Source organism: Equus przewalskii, chromosome 11 (assembly GCF_037783145.1).
Source record: "Equus przewalskii isolate Varuska chromosome 11, EquPr2, whole genome shotgun sequence".
Classification (NCBI taxonomy): Eukaryota; Metazoa; Chordata; class Mammalia; order Perissodactyla; family Equidae; genus Equus; species Equus przewalskii.
In genome coordinates, this window is record NC_091841.1 from 10396136 (window position 1) to 10410073 (window position 13938).

The 13938-nt window shown below is 60.6% G+C and overlaps 1 protein-coding gene across 7 annotated transcripts in view; it reads right to left on the reverse strand.

Moving 5' to 3' along the window:
- Nucleotides 1-13938, reverse strand: part of CHST1 (carbohydrate sulfotransferase 1) — a 100315-nt gene that overhangs the window by 14011 nt on the left and 72366 nt on the right. For 4 of the 7 annotated variants that reach the window (XM_070563836.1, XM_070563839.1, XM_070563835.1 and 1 more), the window contains 2 exons: nt 6143-6249; nt 5945-6039 (listed from right to left, as the gene is read on the reverse strand). The gene's annotated coding sequence lies outside the window, so the exon portion shown is untranslated. Of the gene's footprint in view, nt 1-1989; nt 2178-5944; nt 6040-6142; nt 10710-13938 lie in introns of those variants that run through there. The other 3 variants (XM_070563837.1, XM_070563834.1, XM_070563833.1) reach the window with 3 other exon arrangements.

A 13938-nucleotide genomic window follows, 5' to 3' on the forward strand; every position in this document is an offset into this window, starting at 1 on the left:
TTCCATGGAAACCATACAGTGACTCAGGGCTTCGGGACCTTCTCTGAACCAGATGATGAATATCAAATGCTCGCTCCCCACACCAATGCAGAGTGAGTTGGAAAAGTAGAGAGGGACCCTCAGGGGGCAAGGGAGGGAGTCAGGGGTGTGGGCAAGGGGAACCGACAGGGGCACAAGCCTGCCCCCGCCAGCCCCATGAGAGCCTGGCAGCCAACACACGCCCCAATATCAGCACCGTCAGCACCCCCTTTCCTCTGGAACGAGGGCCCTGTGGGCGAGGGGGAGACAGGTGGGGGACTCCCATCCCTCTTCATGGGGACCTGCACAGGGCAGGGGGGCTGAGGGGCCAGGCAGGAGGGCAGCTGTCTGCAAGAGGAGCTCGCCTTCACGAAAAGCGCTGCAATCCTCAGCAAAGAGGGAAATTTGGATTTGGGGGGAAATGCATCTGCTCTGAGATGAGGAGGCCGGGTGTGAAGTGTCTGTGCCAGGAGGGGGCGTGGCCATGATTTCAAAGCCCCAGCAGGTCTGGGGGGTCATTAGCAGAGACTTCCTCTCACCTGCCCCCCACCCCCCACCCTAGCCTGGCCTAGGGCGGCTCACCTGCCAGGATGGGGCCAGCAACAGGGAAATGAAAGTTTGCAGTGCCAGGCTCCTGGCCTCCTCAGGGGGCTGAGGCCCAAGGGCAAACCCGCCCCCTCTTGTCCCTGGCAGCTCCCTGAAGACCCAGGAGGGAGGGGAAAAGAATAGGCTGGAGGCTTGATACCTCCCTGGTGAGTCCACTGTGTGAGTCATGACGGTGAGAGCACTTGGAAAAAGAAACAGGGTCATCCTGGAGCCTGGGAGTGTCCCCCGCTGCTGAGAAGTGGAGCCTGGGACCTGCCAGCCCCACCTCAAGGGGCTGAGGAAGCCTAGAAGGCAGGTCCCTGCTCCCCCGGCCGCCTCCTGGCCTCTTACACCTCCTGGTTCCTTTGGCTTCCCAGCCAGGGTGCCTGCCTCCTGCCCCCAATCGTAGGTCCCCTCTGCCCCCTGCCCCTATCAGCCCTCGAAGGATGCTGGGCTCCGCATCTGTCCTTGACTGGACATCCACCTGCCCACCTCCAGCCACCTCTCCCTCAACGTCTAAGCTCATCCTCTGCACCTGGGCGCCCCAGGGGCCCGTCCTCGGAGCCTCCTGCTTGGCTTGGGAGCAGTTTGAAGTCCACCGGGAGGAAACCTGCACTAGAGGTGGGGAAACTGCCCCTGGGGAAGGGCAGGCCCGCGTGGGCACAAGGAGCACCCTGTGGCATCGCATGGCAGGCCAAGGTGCCAACCTAGGACGACCCTGAGGCCTTACCTTTTAACCCCTAGCTCCCCGGCCAGGGCTACCTGGGGCTGTAACTGTGAAAGCAAACATTGGGTTCCTGGAGCCTGGGAGGGCTGCTCCCGGGGTCCGACCCTGAGAAGAGCAGGAGGGTGCTCCTGGCTTCCCGTGGGGAGCTCTTGCACCATCCGGTGGCCCGGGCCCCGCGGGGGCCCAGCTCATCGCAGAGCGGTCGGTGAGGTCGCGGGGCCGGGGCTGGGAGCAGGAAGAGAGGACAGCCTCCTGCCTCTGGGGGCAGCCCTGGCTGGGAAAGTTGGTGCAGCCGTGGGGACCTCGGGGTCTCGAGGCGCCTCGGCAGCCCCGAACGGGGCCGGCTGTGGGACGCTGAGCCCAGGGCAGCCCCTGAGCGCGCTCCGCGGCGGAGGGGAACAGGGCGCCTTGGGGCCGCCGCGCGTCCCAAGTTTGCTGCCCTCCCCGGATGGGGGTGGGGAGGGCTGGGGTGATCGCGGCGTTCACCCGCCACCAGCCCGGGAGCCCCTTCCTGAGCCCAACACGCTGCTGCGCTCTCCCCGCCCCACAGCGCGGGTAGCGACTGTCCCCGAGCGGAGGGGCGTCTCCCACCGCGCCCGCGCCCCTCCCGTGGCTGCGGCGAGTATCGGCTCCCGCCCGTCCCGGGGCCCGGCCGATACCTGGTCGGGGGCGCACCGGGAGCCGCTGCAGCGCCCAGCGCCGGCTCCATCCTCGGGTCTGGAGTCAGGCTCGCCGGGGGCCGGCGGGCGGCGGCGGCGGCGGCGGCGGCATCCTCCGCCTCCCGCGCCCTCCTCCTCGGCCTCCTTCCTCCCTCCTCTTCCACCGCCTCCGCGCGCCCTCACGGGCCCCTCTTCATGGCCCGGGGGCGCGAGCCCGGGGCGGCTCGGCCGGCGGAGAGCGCTCTCCGGGGCAGACGCGGGACCGGGGCCGGGGGCGCGAGGGCCAGGGGCGCCGGGCCAGGGGCCGGGACCCAGAGCGCCGCAGCCCCGGGCGCCGGCGGAGAGCAGCAGCCGCAGGCGCCGGAGCCTCACCGAGCGCCCGCCCCGCGCCCGCCTCGCGTCCCGAGCCCAGCGCAGCGGCGGCGGCGGCGGCTAAAGCGCCGAGCGAGCGGCGGGCGCTGCGGTCCCGGCTCCACCCCCCAAAGCCGCCCGCCCCTCGGCTGCCGCCCGCCCCTTCTCTCCCCACCCCTCCCGCGGCCCGCGCCGCCCCGCCGCCTCCCGCTCCCGGAGCCTCGAGCGCTCCGGACGCCCCCACCCCTGTGCCACCCGCCCCCGGCGGGAGCCACACCTCCACCCCGGCTTCGGGGAGGCCGGCGGGCGAGGGCGCAGGCTGCCCCCTGGCACCTCTTCCCGTACCCTCCCAACCCCCCCAACTGAGGGCGCTCCCCGAGAGCCTTCCGCTTGAGCGCCCCCTCCTCCAGAAGTCCGGCTGGAGCCCCAGCCTGGCCCGGGCCCAGCTGTCGTCTGCCCCTTCCCCAGCCAGCGCAACGGAGGGACTCCAGAACCCAGAAGGAGAGCCAACAGCGTTTCGATGCCAATACCCCAACACCCCCCCCAGCCCATCCCCCCTTTGCTCCTCGAGTGTGGAAATGAATCACCTGCCCCCGCTCCAGGTGTGCCTCTTGGGCAAGGTCAAGGGGCGGCTTAGATGGACGTTAGAGTGGGCTTGCTGGCAGACCGTCTTCCAGGCCAGTGCTCCACCCCGCCCACCCCCGCCCGCCAGACCGCCGCTGGCGCTCCTCGGTGGAAATGTGGAGCCTCTGCCGCCCTTCTGTAGGGGAAACCCGCCGGCGGACTGAGCAGCTCAGTCCTTCATTTTTTGCACAAATATTGACTGAGAGTCTCCCGCAGGCCGGGCTGCACGGGCACCGGGGACTCGTTGGCGACAAGACAAACGGACCCCTGGCCTCTCAGAGTGGAGTGGAGGAGAAGCTGGGTAAACAGCAGAGAATCCCATGTGACCAGTGGCCCCTGGGCTGGAGAGGATGGCAGGGATTCCAGCTCTGCCACCGCTCTGCCTGTGCCAGGGCTGGCCACCAGGGAGGCCTGCTGCCTTGTCTGGAGAGGGGTGTGCGGTTGGGCCGGCTCATCCCCCAGTGCTCCTCAGCTGACCAGGCAATTATCTTCTCAGACCAGGAAAGGCAGGCAGCTTCCATCTCCACCCGTCTCTGAATCTCTGATTTCCCGTTACAGCCTCTCCATCACTCCTGACGGGGGCCGGAGAGGCTGGAGGACTTGAAAGCTCCAGGCACCCTGGGAAAGCCTCCTCGCCTGGGTGTAGAAAGCTTCACCCACACCACAGACAGTGTGGTAGAGTGGTTGGCTCCGGAGCTGCCTGGTCAGAGCCTGCCATGTATTTGCTGTGTGACTTTGTGTGAGGGATGCAGCCTCTTGGCGCCTCAGTCTCCTCACCCGGAAGATGAAACACCCGACGGTAAGATGCACAGAAGCACTCAGTACACTGTCTGGCACATGGTAAGTGCTTAATAATTGCACAGTGTTGTTGCTGTTGTTGGCTGGTTGGGGTTCAGGGTAGCTGGGAATGGACATTCACTCCCTCCAGAGGAGAATGTGGCCTCTGTGATTCTCTGGGGACTTGGGACCCAGATCATAAGTATCTCTCTCCGCCCAGAACCAGATGGTATGAACCCCTTGCCCCCTGGGTCTCCCCAGACCAAATGGTCATTTATCTTGGTGACAACTGCAAATTCGTAATTATAAACCCCACCACCACCGCCTGCCTCGAGCCCTGACGCACATCCCCAGCGAACGGAGTACCATCCCGTGTGGTCACAGATCACCTTCGAGCATCTTCCTGCCGCAGAGGCGGCCCAGCCTCAGCCCTGCCAGCCCGGCACCCAGCGGGGCCAGGAGGGCAGCGCCAGCCCCGTCCTGGCTTCAAGGTGACCAGGTCTGTTTCCTTGCTTGCCCCCCAAGGGGTGGCAGCGCTCTGGGCTGCCTAACAAGAGTGCTGACCTTCTGGAAGCAAGGACTGCGTGTTCCCCAGTCCCGCTGTCCCTCCGTGGGAAAGGCACCCCCACCAGCCCAGAGCTGAGCCAGCAGAAGCTTCCCTTCCACCCCGAGCTAATCCTCGGCAAGTCTTCTGCTGACAAGCAGAGTCAGAGTTTCGAGGGCGCCTTCTCCATCTCGCAGTCTCAGATCCAGCGCCTCATTTTTCAAATTCTGGTGTATTTCGGGTGGAGAGGAGGGAAATGTACAACAGGCTGACAGGAAAAGATCGGTGCGGTTGCAATGTAAAGACGGAGTGGAATTTGGGATTTTTTTTTGAAGAACATTTAATCTCTAAAAATAGACAAAAGACCTGGTGTCTCAGGAACACCAGGTTTCTGTTTCCGGTTTCCTGGCATCTGCCAGGTGACAAGCCAGTGTTTTGTGAGCACCTACTCTGTGCACCGCACTGTAGCAAGGGCTGGAGGGGAGCCAGAGGAGGGAGAAGACAGAATCAGAGGCCTTTGCTCGGGGAAATGGGATCCCACACAACGAAGCAGCCAAGAACAGTTGCCACGAATGTGATGGAGGACAAAATACGTAGCCTTGGAAGTCAGAGGAAGATGGAGCCTCAGAGGGTCGATCAGGGAGGGCTTCCTGGAGGAGGAGGTCGTTAACTGTGGCTTGAGGGATGGATAGGGTGGAAAAAGGCAATAGAGCAAGAGAGCCTGTGGGAGGAAGTAGCCGCCAGATGGAGCTTATTTGTGGGGTGAGAGGAAGATTAACATTCATGGCTACTGTTTGAGGTCTCACCCTGTGCCGGGCTCTGTGCTGTTTGCTTTGTGTGGGTTATTTTGTTCCGCCTCCAGAGCAGCCCTGCAAAGGAGATAGTACCATTCCCATTTTACAGACGGGCAAACTGAGAAGCCGTGAGGCTCGGCAGCTCGCCCATGTTTGCAGAGCTGGGGAGCAGTGGACCTGGGACTTGAGCAACGCACTAACCACTCCACTGGGCCACGTTCCGCCAGCCTGACTCAGGGGGGTGCCTGCAGGGAGGAGATCCAGGGGGCCACGGAGGGCAGTGGCGGGACGCAGGGCCTTCAGAAGCCCCCCGCGAGAGGGCTGTCCTGAAATAGAGCCCAGGCCGCTGGGGCTCTAAAATGAGGCGCGCCATCTTTCCCCCCAGCATGTGGGTCTCTGGGGCATTTGGAAATTGGTTAAGGGACTTGGGGTCTCAAGATTTTGGCTTTTTAATATCTGTCGCCTGTCCATGTGGTGGCGGCCTGCGCCACCCACCTTGTTATTTCAGTCTGTTCTCGGAGATTGATGGCCCGGACTTTGATTTAAGATCTGCCGCCGCGATCCTCAATTTCCCGTCTCACGGGAGCCGCTGACAAGGCAGCGAGCACTCGGAGGATGGCTCCTGGCTACTCCCGACTTCAGGTCTGAGAGCCCACAGCACCTGCAGAGAAAGCTCCCACCAGCAAAGCTAGGGCAGAGGTGGCCAGGCCAGTGGACCCGTCCTCCGGAGCCTCAGTTTCCCCACAGATGATATGAAAGGGGTGTGGCTAAGGAGGTCAATTCAATGATAGAGTTGGGAGAGCTGAACCAACTCCCTCATTTCATAGATGAGCAAACAGAGGCCCAGAGAGGTTAAGTGACTTACCCCAGGCCACACAGGAACTGAGTTGAGGCTTCAGCTGCGTCTCCAGCTTCTTGAGAGAAGGGTCTCTTGCATACCTCTTATCCCCCAATTCTGCCCTGTACAGATAAATTCTTGTTCTGGATGTATTCCTCTTCTGGATGAATCGGGGGACCTGAACTTCTTTGCGGTCGAAATAAAATAAATATTTGAGGACTTTACCTCAGGCCAAACGCTGGACCGGTCCCTCAGATGTAGATGATCCCATTTCTTCCTCGTAAGCTCCCCACGGGTCGCTGGGCCCAGAGGTCACCAGGCCTTGCCAGCTCCTGGATTCAGAAGACAACATCATTTTGGCCAAAACCCCCAGACTCCTGGTCTTGCCCTTTCCTGCCCTGTCATGTGCTCAGCCAAAGCCCCTTGAAAAGTCGCCCACTGCCCCACCTACAGGGTTTCTGTGTACCCCTCAAAGGGCCGCTGCGGTGCTCCTGAACCAGCCTGTCACCTGCAGTCACGCTGGCCCTCTGCTGTGTTCGTCTGCTCCTGCTCTAGAACTTGGCAAAGGCTGTGGGGCTACTTGGGGGCGTGCCGCCGCCCCCAGCCTGGCCTCCCTGACTGCGGTCCTTGTCGGGAGGCTAAGGTCCAGGCCAACGGTTGACTCCTGACACTCCCATAGCCCCCATCCTTGGGCCGCCTGAGGCTGGGAGAGCAGGATCTTCCCCGGCACAGAGGCCCTGGGTCCCCAGGGCCCCACAGCACAGCTACTCGTGCCCCAGTCTGTCTCCCAAGGTGTCTCTACAAGAGCTTATCCTGCGGCCGGGGCTGCAGCCTCTAGCCCCTGGCCTCAAACGCCGGCCAGGGGGCCACGGAGGAGGCACCACTCCCCCCTCACTCCTCCTGTTCTTGGCATCACTCCCAACAGACGTCCCTCTGCATCTCCAGTTACTGACCAAAATGCCTCAAGTAAATCAGAGGATGCCAACACATCTTGGTGGATGGGATGAAACAGAGAAACTGAGCGATCTGCTTCTGGTGAGTAGCCAAGCCACAGCACACCTGCTGCCCAGGCCACCCTGGCCACCCCAGGGCTCCGGCCCTTCTGGTCCATGGAGGTGGGAGGCAGCAGTGGCCTGTGTCGGTCCTCGGCCAGTCGAAGCCGGCCCCATCCCATCCTCCAGGCTCCATCTTCCTTGCTCTGGCCTCATATGGTCTGGCCCAGATCTTGCCAAGGCCAGTCTCATCCAAGTCCCCAAGGTTTCCGGGAGGAAGGAGAGGTCGGAGAAGGCGAGATGTCCACTTCCATCTGGGGAAGGAGCCTGCGGTGGCTGCCCTCTGAGGAAGAGGTCCAGCATAGAAGGTGACCTTCCGTAAGCCACTCTGCTGGCCATCGCCACGCTCACCCGCAGGGGCCAGGCTGAAGAAAACCAGGGTGCTCTCGGGACCCAAGATGTCCCCCGGTGCTTCCCAGAGCCCGCCTGCCAGGGATGCGGAGAGTTGGTGGCAGGGCCCGTGTCCACCTGGAGAAGACTTCCACTCCAGGCCCCCGACCCAGGGCATACCCCGCAAGATACCCAGCCACAGAGCCATGAGGAGACGGACAGACTGACCGAACAGGGCCTAAGACGGGCTGCAGACCCCATGTCTGATCTAAAAATAGGGTACAGTGACTATCCCCCAGCCCCGGGCTGGGAGGTGGTGGGAGTTGGGGCGGACAGAGCAGGATTGTGGGCTGCAATTACAGCTCCATCCTGAGCACCGTAGGCCTGTTTCCATGGCGAGGAAGGCTGGCCTGGAGAAGACGGGCTCCTGGCAGGGCTGGTCTCCCTCCTCGGCTCCTGCCTGCAGAAGCCTCAGCCCCTGGATGGGACGGGTCAGATCAGGGCGTGTGGTCCAGCTTGGACCCTGGCAATGCACAGGCAGAGGCCCAAGCTTCGTGGGGCAGGTGCCCAAGCTGGCAGGGATGGGGAAGGAGGGACAGTGTCTGGGCCCAGGGAGCAACTAATGACATGTCCTGGGACTACGGGAGCCCATCGGGGCCCTGGCCGGGCTCTAAGGACACGGACTGCCCGGAGCAGCTGGGAGCTCCAGTCTGGTCTCTTAACTGAGGCAGGAAGAAATTAAGTGCCCAGGAAGCCTGGATCCTTGTCTAGTAAACCCCAGCCCCCAGACCCCAGGTCCTCTCAATCCCCCACTTGCCTCCCGGCCGCCCCTCGCTGTTGTGCCTTCCTGCCCTTTCACCCTCACCCCGCATCTCTCACTACTCTTGCTCACAGGGCTCACCCCCTGTTGGCCCCCACGGCAAACCCTTCCCCAGGCCTGGCTAAGAAGGTGGGAACATTTCCTGCTGGCAGATGGTGACAAGCAGGGCAAGAGGTGGCACTGCACTCGGTCTCACGGCCGGGCATTGGAGGGGAGGTCAGGAGAGAAATGCCAGGGCTGTCCCTAGGCCTCAGCTCTGAGGAATGCTGGAGAAGCTCAGCAGGCGCACTCCTTTCAGTCGGCCCCGAGGCAACCACAGGCCTGCCTCTGGGCCAGTTCCTGGGTGTGAGCCGCCTGGCAGGGGAGGCCTGCTTCTAGGTGGCTCCCTAGGGGCCAGCTCCTCCCCCAGCCCCCCAGGTCACCCACACCGATTCACCCCAGGAGGGGAGAAGGGAGAAGTGAGCATTCAGTGCCTGCTTCTCTTTCTCCTCTTGTCCCCACACCTCATCTGCCCACAGTCTCTCGGCTCCAAGGTGCCGGCACCAAACCAGCCACCGGTATTCACGAGCCAGGAGGCGTAGTGGAGAACAAGAGGTGTCCTCTGGGCCCCCCCACCCGGCCCCAGGCAGACCCAGGGCTCTTCCCGCCTCCCTCGGGGGAGGGTGGGGCAGTGGGTATCCTGCCAGGTGTGGTCAGCCCTTGGTCAGGGGCCCATGGGCACCTCCCACTGGACAGCCCAGCCCTGGTCAGTGCCGCACCGGCTGGCTCTGGGAACTCAGCCCGGGAACAATGGGCCCATTCACACAGCCTGGGCTTTGCACAATGACCCTCTTGGTCTATCTCCGTGGCTAGACGGTGTGTGAGTGAGAGTGTGTGTGTGTATGTGTGTGCGCGCGTGTATGTGTGTGTATAAGAAAGAGGAAGAGAGAACCTGGAGGTAACAGGAGAGCCCAGACAGCGGCAGGAGAGCACGCACGCACCAGGCACTTCGTTATAACCATCCTGGTCTCCAGCCTTGATCAGACAATTACAATGTGCTGGTTGCCGTCCTAGGAACCTTCTTAGCCTCACACCAACCAAGTGAGTCAGCTCCAACATTCCCCTCATTTTAAAGAAAACCGAGGTCAGCTTATACATGTCGGAATGATGGTAACTTCTCGATGGGGGTGTTGACTGGGAAGGAGCACGAGAGAACTTTCTGGAGTGATGGAAGTTCTCTGTTTGGGCGGTGGTCACATGGTGTATACGTATGCCGACATTCATTGCGCTGTCTGCGGAAGATTTGTGCATTTTGCTGTATGTAAATTACATTTCATTTAAAAAGAAATACGTCAGTACAGCTAGAGAATGGAATATTCCCCAGCCATGCTTAGCGGCTACGATCTTCATGTGCTAACAGATTGCTGAGACACGCTGTTAAATGAAAAAGAGCGATGTGCAAAAACATTCTTCTCCGGATAGTGTGCAAACACATATTTTAAAATACTGTCTGAGCGTATCTGCCTCTGTGTGTTTAGTTTATCTCCGGACAGACACACAGAAAGCGTGGCTGCCTCTGGGAAGGGTAGCCACACTGCTGGACGCACAGGCTGGAGGCAGGCTCTCCACAATATACCCTTTCCTTAACCCAGGGGAGCATATTGCTTATTCAGAAAGTAAGCGAAACCATAATGAGAGCGCCTGAGTTGCCCATCCCCAAGCCGTTTGGTCCACTGCTTTGGCGCATTTAGTTCAAAGTCAGGCAGCCGCTCTCCACCCTTTCCTGCCATCTCCAGCCTGTCTCCCCCACCCAGACCCAGTCAGAGTGCCTCTGGCCGTGGCTGCCCAGCTGGGGCAAGTTCACGGCTGGGATCTCTACCAAGGGCCATCCAGAACCCACTGTGGCCTGAGAGTCAGGAGTCTGGGCCACAGCTGGAGCCCCAGAGAAGCTGCTGGCCTCACAGAGCCCAGCCCCCCACCAGCTCCTGACCCAGGCCCTCCAGCTGAGGGTGACTGTCCAGGTCCCCACCCAGCCCACTGCTCCTCACCCTACTGTCGCCGCCTCGTACATCCCCTCCATGGTGTCTCCAAGTCAAGCCAGGAAAGCCCAGGCCCGGGGGGCCAACGAGTGTGGCCAGAACACCTGCCCAGCTTGGCTGGCGGAGGGCAGCAAGAGGCAGCCCCGAGGAGGCCGGGCTCCAGCCCACTACAGCTGAGCGCGTGCTTCTCGAAAAGCACCAGCTTGCTTTAGGGTCCTGGGCTCATATCCCGGCTCTGCCATTTCCCAGCCATAGGACCTCAGACAAGGAACCTCATCTCTTTGTGCCTCAGTTTCCTCATCTGCAAAATGAAAATGATGACCCGTCCCTGTCGGATTATTGTGAGGGGAAATGAGATGTGAAGGAACTGAGCACTGAGGCTGGAGCAGAGGAGGCGCATCTTAACCAGAACCACTCACACCACTGAGCAGCTCCTCTGAGCAGAGCTTTATAAAAGTTCATAAAGTGCCTCTCAGACGAGGGGGACCAAGACAGGGGACCTGTCTCGCCCGGGGCTCCTGGTCCCTTCTGGGTCCCTCCCTGCACAAGGGTTGTCAGGAAAGTGGAGAGTGTGGGCAGTCGGGGAGGGCCCCAGGATGTCCAGGGGCTTGGTCTGGTTCCTGGTCTCAGGGCCAGGAGGCAGGAAGGCTCGTGGGGCACCGCGGCCACCTGCAAGTCTCCAAGAGTTACCACAAGAAAGAAAACCAAGACAAAGATGCTGGGCATTCAGGCGGGACAGGCGTCAGCACAGCATCTCAGCGTCACCTACCTGGCTTTGCTTCTCTGACCAGATCCCCCGAGCTTTGCACTCCAGGCAGGCAGGGCCTCAGACCCTGTGGCTGCAGCGACCTGGGCCGGCCGGGCCTGGAAGCTGAGTTGCTTTGGGCAAATCACTGAACCTCTGAGCCCCATTTTTCCTCTGTAAGGATCACACAGCTGTCTCCGCCTGGGCTCTTTATAGCCTGTTAACATCCCCAATGGGCAGCAGCGCCCACCTCCCTCTCTCCAGGATCCAACCCCTGTAGGAGGCAGAGTCCACTGTCCCCTTCAGCCTGCATTCAGCGACATCAAGGGCCACTGCTGTGTACAGGCCTTATGCTGGGCACGGGAGAGGTGACAATAAACAGGCAGCCACCTTGTCCTAAATGAGTTCACATTCCAGTGTGGTGGGGGTGGGGCAGAGACAAGTCAGAAAGTAAGGGACCAGGCCACATAGTGACAAATGGTGGAACTAAGGGGGAGCCAGATATCCTGGAACATGGGGGAAGGGATTCATTCTGCCAGGAAAGGAGGCCCCCTACAGACCCCGAGTCCCCTGGTACAGGTCTGCTCTGAACATCACGTCAATGGCTCATGTCATCCTCAGGGCAGCCGTGGAGGAGGCAGGAAGGTGGGACACACAATGAGACCCCTGTTTGACAGGTGAGCACATCAAGGCTCTGAGACACAGTCAGCTGGGTGCTGGGATCAGTGCCTAGAGCCCCGGCTCCCGGGGCAGGCTGCTCCCCAGCCTGCCGGGGGCCACTTAGGACATCTGGACCCAGGACGCCCGCCAGGGCGCTTGCTGCACCTGCCCAGCCCCGCCTCCTTTGTATACGTGAGAAACTTCCCGCCATCCAGGGTCACTCCTTGGCAGGTGAGAGCTGTGGGCAGTTCCTTCTCTGGGGTGAGAGGGTCTCCCCAGACCCTAAAACAGCCCCCCCACACCCTTACCCACTCCCCTGCTCAAAGCCATACCGGAAATGCTATCTCCGGAAGACTCCGGTTATGATTACCCATTCACTGAGCATCCCCGAGGGCCTGACCCCTGCGAGGCTCTTATGGCCAAAGCATCCCCCAGAGGCGGAGAGGCAGGTGGGGGGACACCCAGAGGTACCGCAACCAGCCCATCTGGTTTTCTGGGCATTCCAGAAAAGTCTCCCCTGGAGGTGCGTTCTCTCTGCCCCTCTCCACGCGGCTCAACCGCTGTTGCTCAGCCGTCTTCCAAGCAAGCCCAGAATACATCTGTTCTGGAAGGGCCTCTTCTCATCCGTGATTAGCCCCTCGCCCTCTGAAAGAAAGACATCTTTTTAAAGGGCAAAAGCTTTCCGCTGCAGCCTGCAGGGACCTAGGCCCGGTGTGGAAGCAGCAAAGAGACATAGTCCAGGTACCGAGGGCTCCTGTGCTCCCCCGCCCCACTGCTAGGGCCAGAGCAGTAAGGACTGTCAGGAAGCAGGGGCCTGTGGCCAGGATGTGAGGGTGGAGAGAGCGACAGAGAGCCCCGGGCCCGCGGGCCAGCTCCCAGAGCAGAGGGAGAACATTAGGATTCTGGGACCCAAAGGAAGAACATTGAAATAGGGTCCCTGGGAAAGGTTTTGGGGCACAGACACCTGCTTCAACACACTGTGCAGGTGGACACCTAAGTCAACCGCGTGGTAACAGAGAAAATGCTGTCCCAACCTCTGCCCACTGCCCGACGCGAGGAGAGCGGCGCCGGCTGACGCTCCCTGTGACACAGGGCTGTGCTGGGCGTAGGAAGGGCTTAAATTAGGCCCCGAGAGCAACCTTCTGCCTGTGACCTCAAACAAGACACCAAGGGTTTACCCAGGAGCCTCGGCCTGGTCCACAGCCCTTCTCCTTGGACACGGTTTTCCCAGCCAGTCCCTGCTGGAGGCAGAGAGATGCTCTAGCTGGCCCTTGAGAGTCGTTCTCCCTGGGGAGAGAGATCTTCCAAGTAGGAAGCAGAGAAACAGCTGGGTGTCCTCAGCCCCCCTCCGGCCCTCCATCTTCCGTGGGGACAGCAGTAGTACAGGCCTCATTGGGTTGTTGAGAGGGGTAAGGGAAATAAATGTATTCAATAAAGCATTTCACAAAGCAAGAAGCACACAGTAGACACTCAATAAATGCCAGCTATTATTATTACTATTGTGGCTTTAAGACTGCCTGAAAAGGGTCCCTCTGTCACCTTCTCCTCCACCCCAGAGTTATCGACTCCCCCACCAATGACATATCTGCTCAATCTTACAAAAAATGAAAAACAAAAAAACCTGGGCTTCTGGAATGGGACCTCAGGCCTTGCTTGGAGGTGTGCAAAGCCTTTGGAAGCAGAGGTGGAGGGGGTGGAAAAGGAGGGAAAAGGTGGCTTGGGTCCCTGGGGACAGCTGCAGGCAGCAGATAAGGGCCAGAGGCAGCCGCAGCAGGAGTGGAGTGAGCAGAGCAGGGCTCAGAGAGGTGTATGCCAGAGAGAGACTGAAAGAAATGAGGCGCCCAATCGAAGTGGTGGCGGGAGGGACGCGCACAAAGGAACCCTACAGCACCACACGTGGAGGCCTTTGTTTCCAATCTGTCTTACAGGGAGGGAGAAAGAAAACAAATGAACCTTGACAAGTGGCGAAAATGTTAAGGTCATGCAGCGAGAATTGTGAGCACCCTCTGTGTGGGGCCAGGCAACTAGGAGGCCTGGTGACAGGACAAGTCCAACTTGAAGGACCTTCCCAGAGCCTCCCAGCCAATCCCAGCGCTCACCACTCTCTCCACAATGTTCGGGCCTATCCATGCCAGGCCGCCTTCCTGCAGGAGGCAGGGGTGACCCCTCGGGGCATGCTCCTTCAACGCCCAGCATGGCTGCCTCCTGTCTGCATGCCCCATTCCTGGTTCCTGTGCTCTGGGACAGCACAGTGACCTCAGGGGCTGTCAATGGGCTGACAATTCCCCAGAAGACAGAGTTAACAGACAAAGTCTCAGTTAACATGCTAAGAAGCCCAGGGATCTGAATAAACTATAGGCAAGCCCTCACCTTCCACCTGCCTTTTTAAAATACTG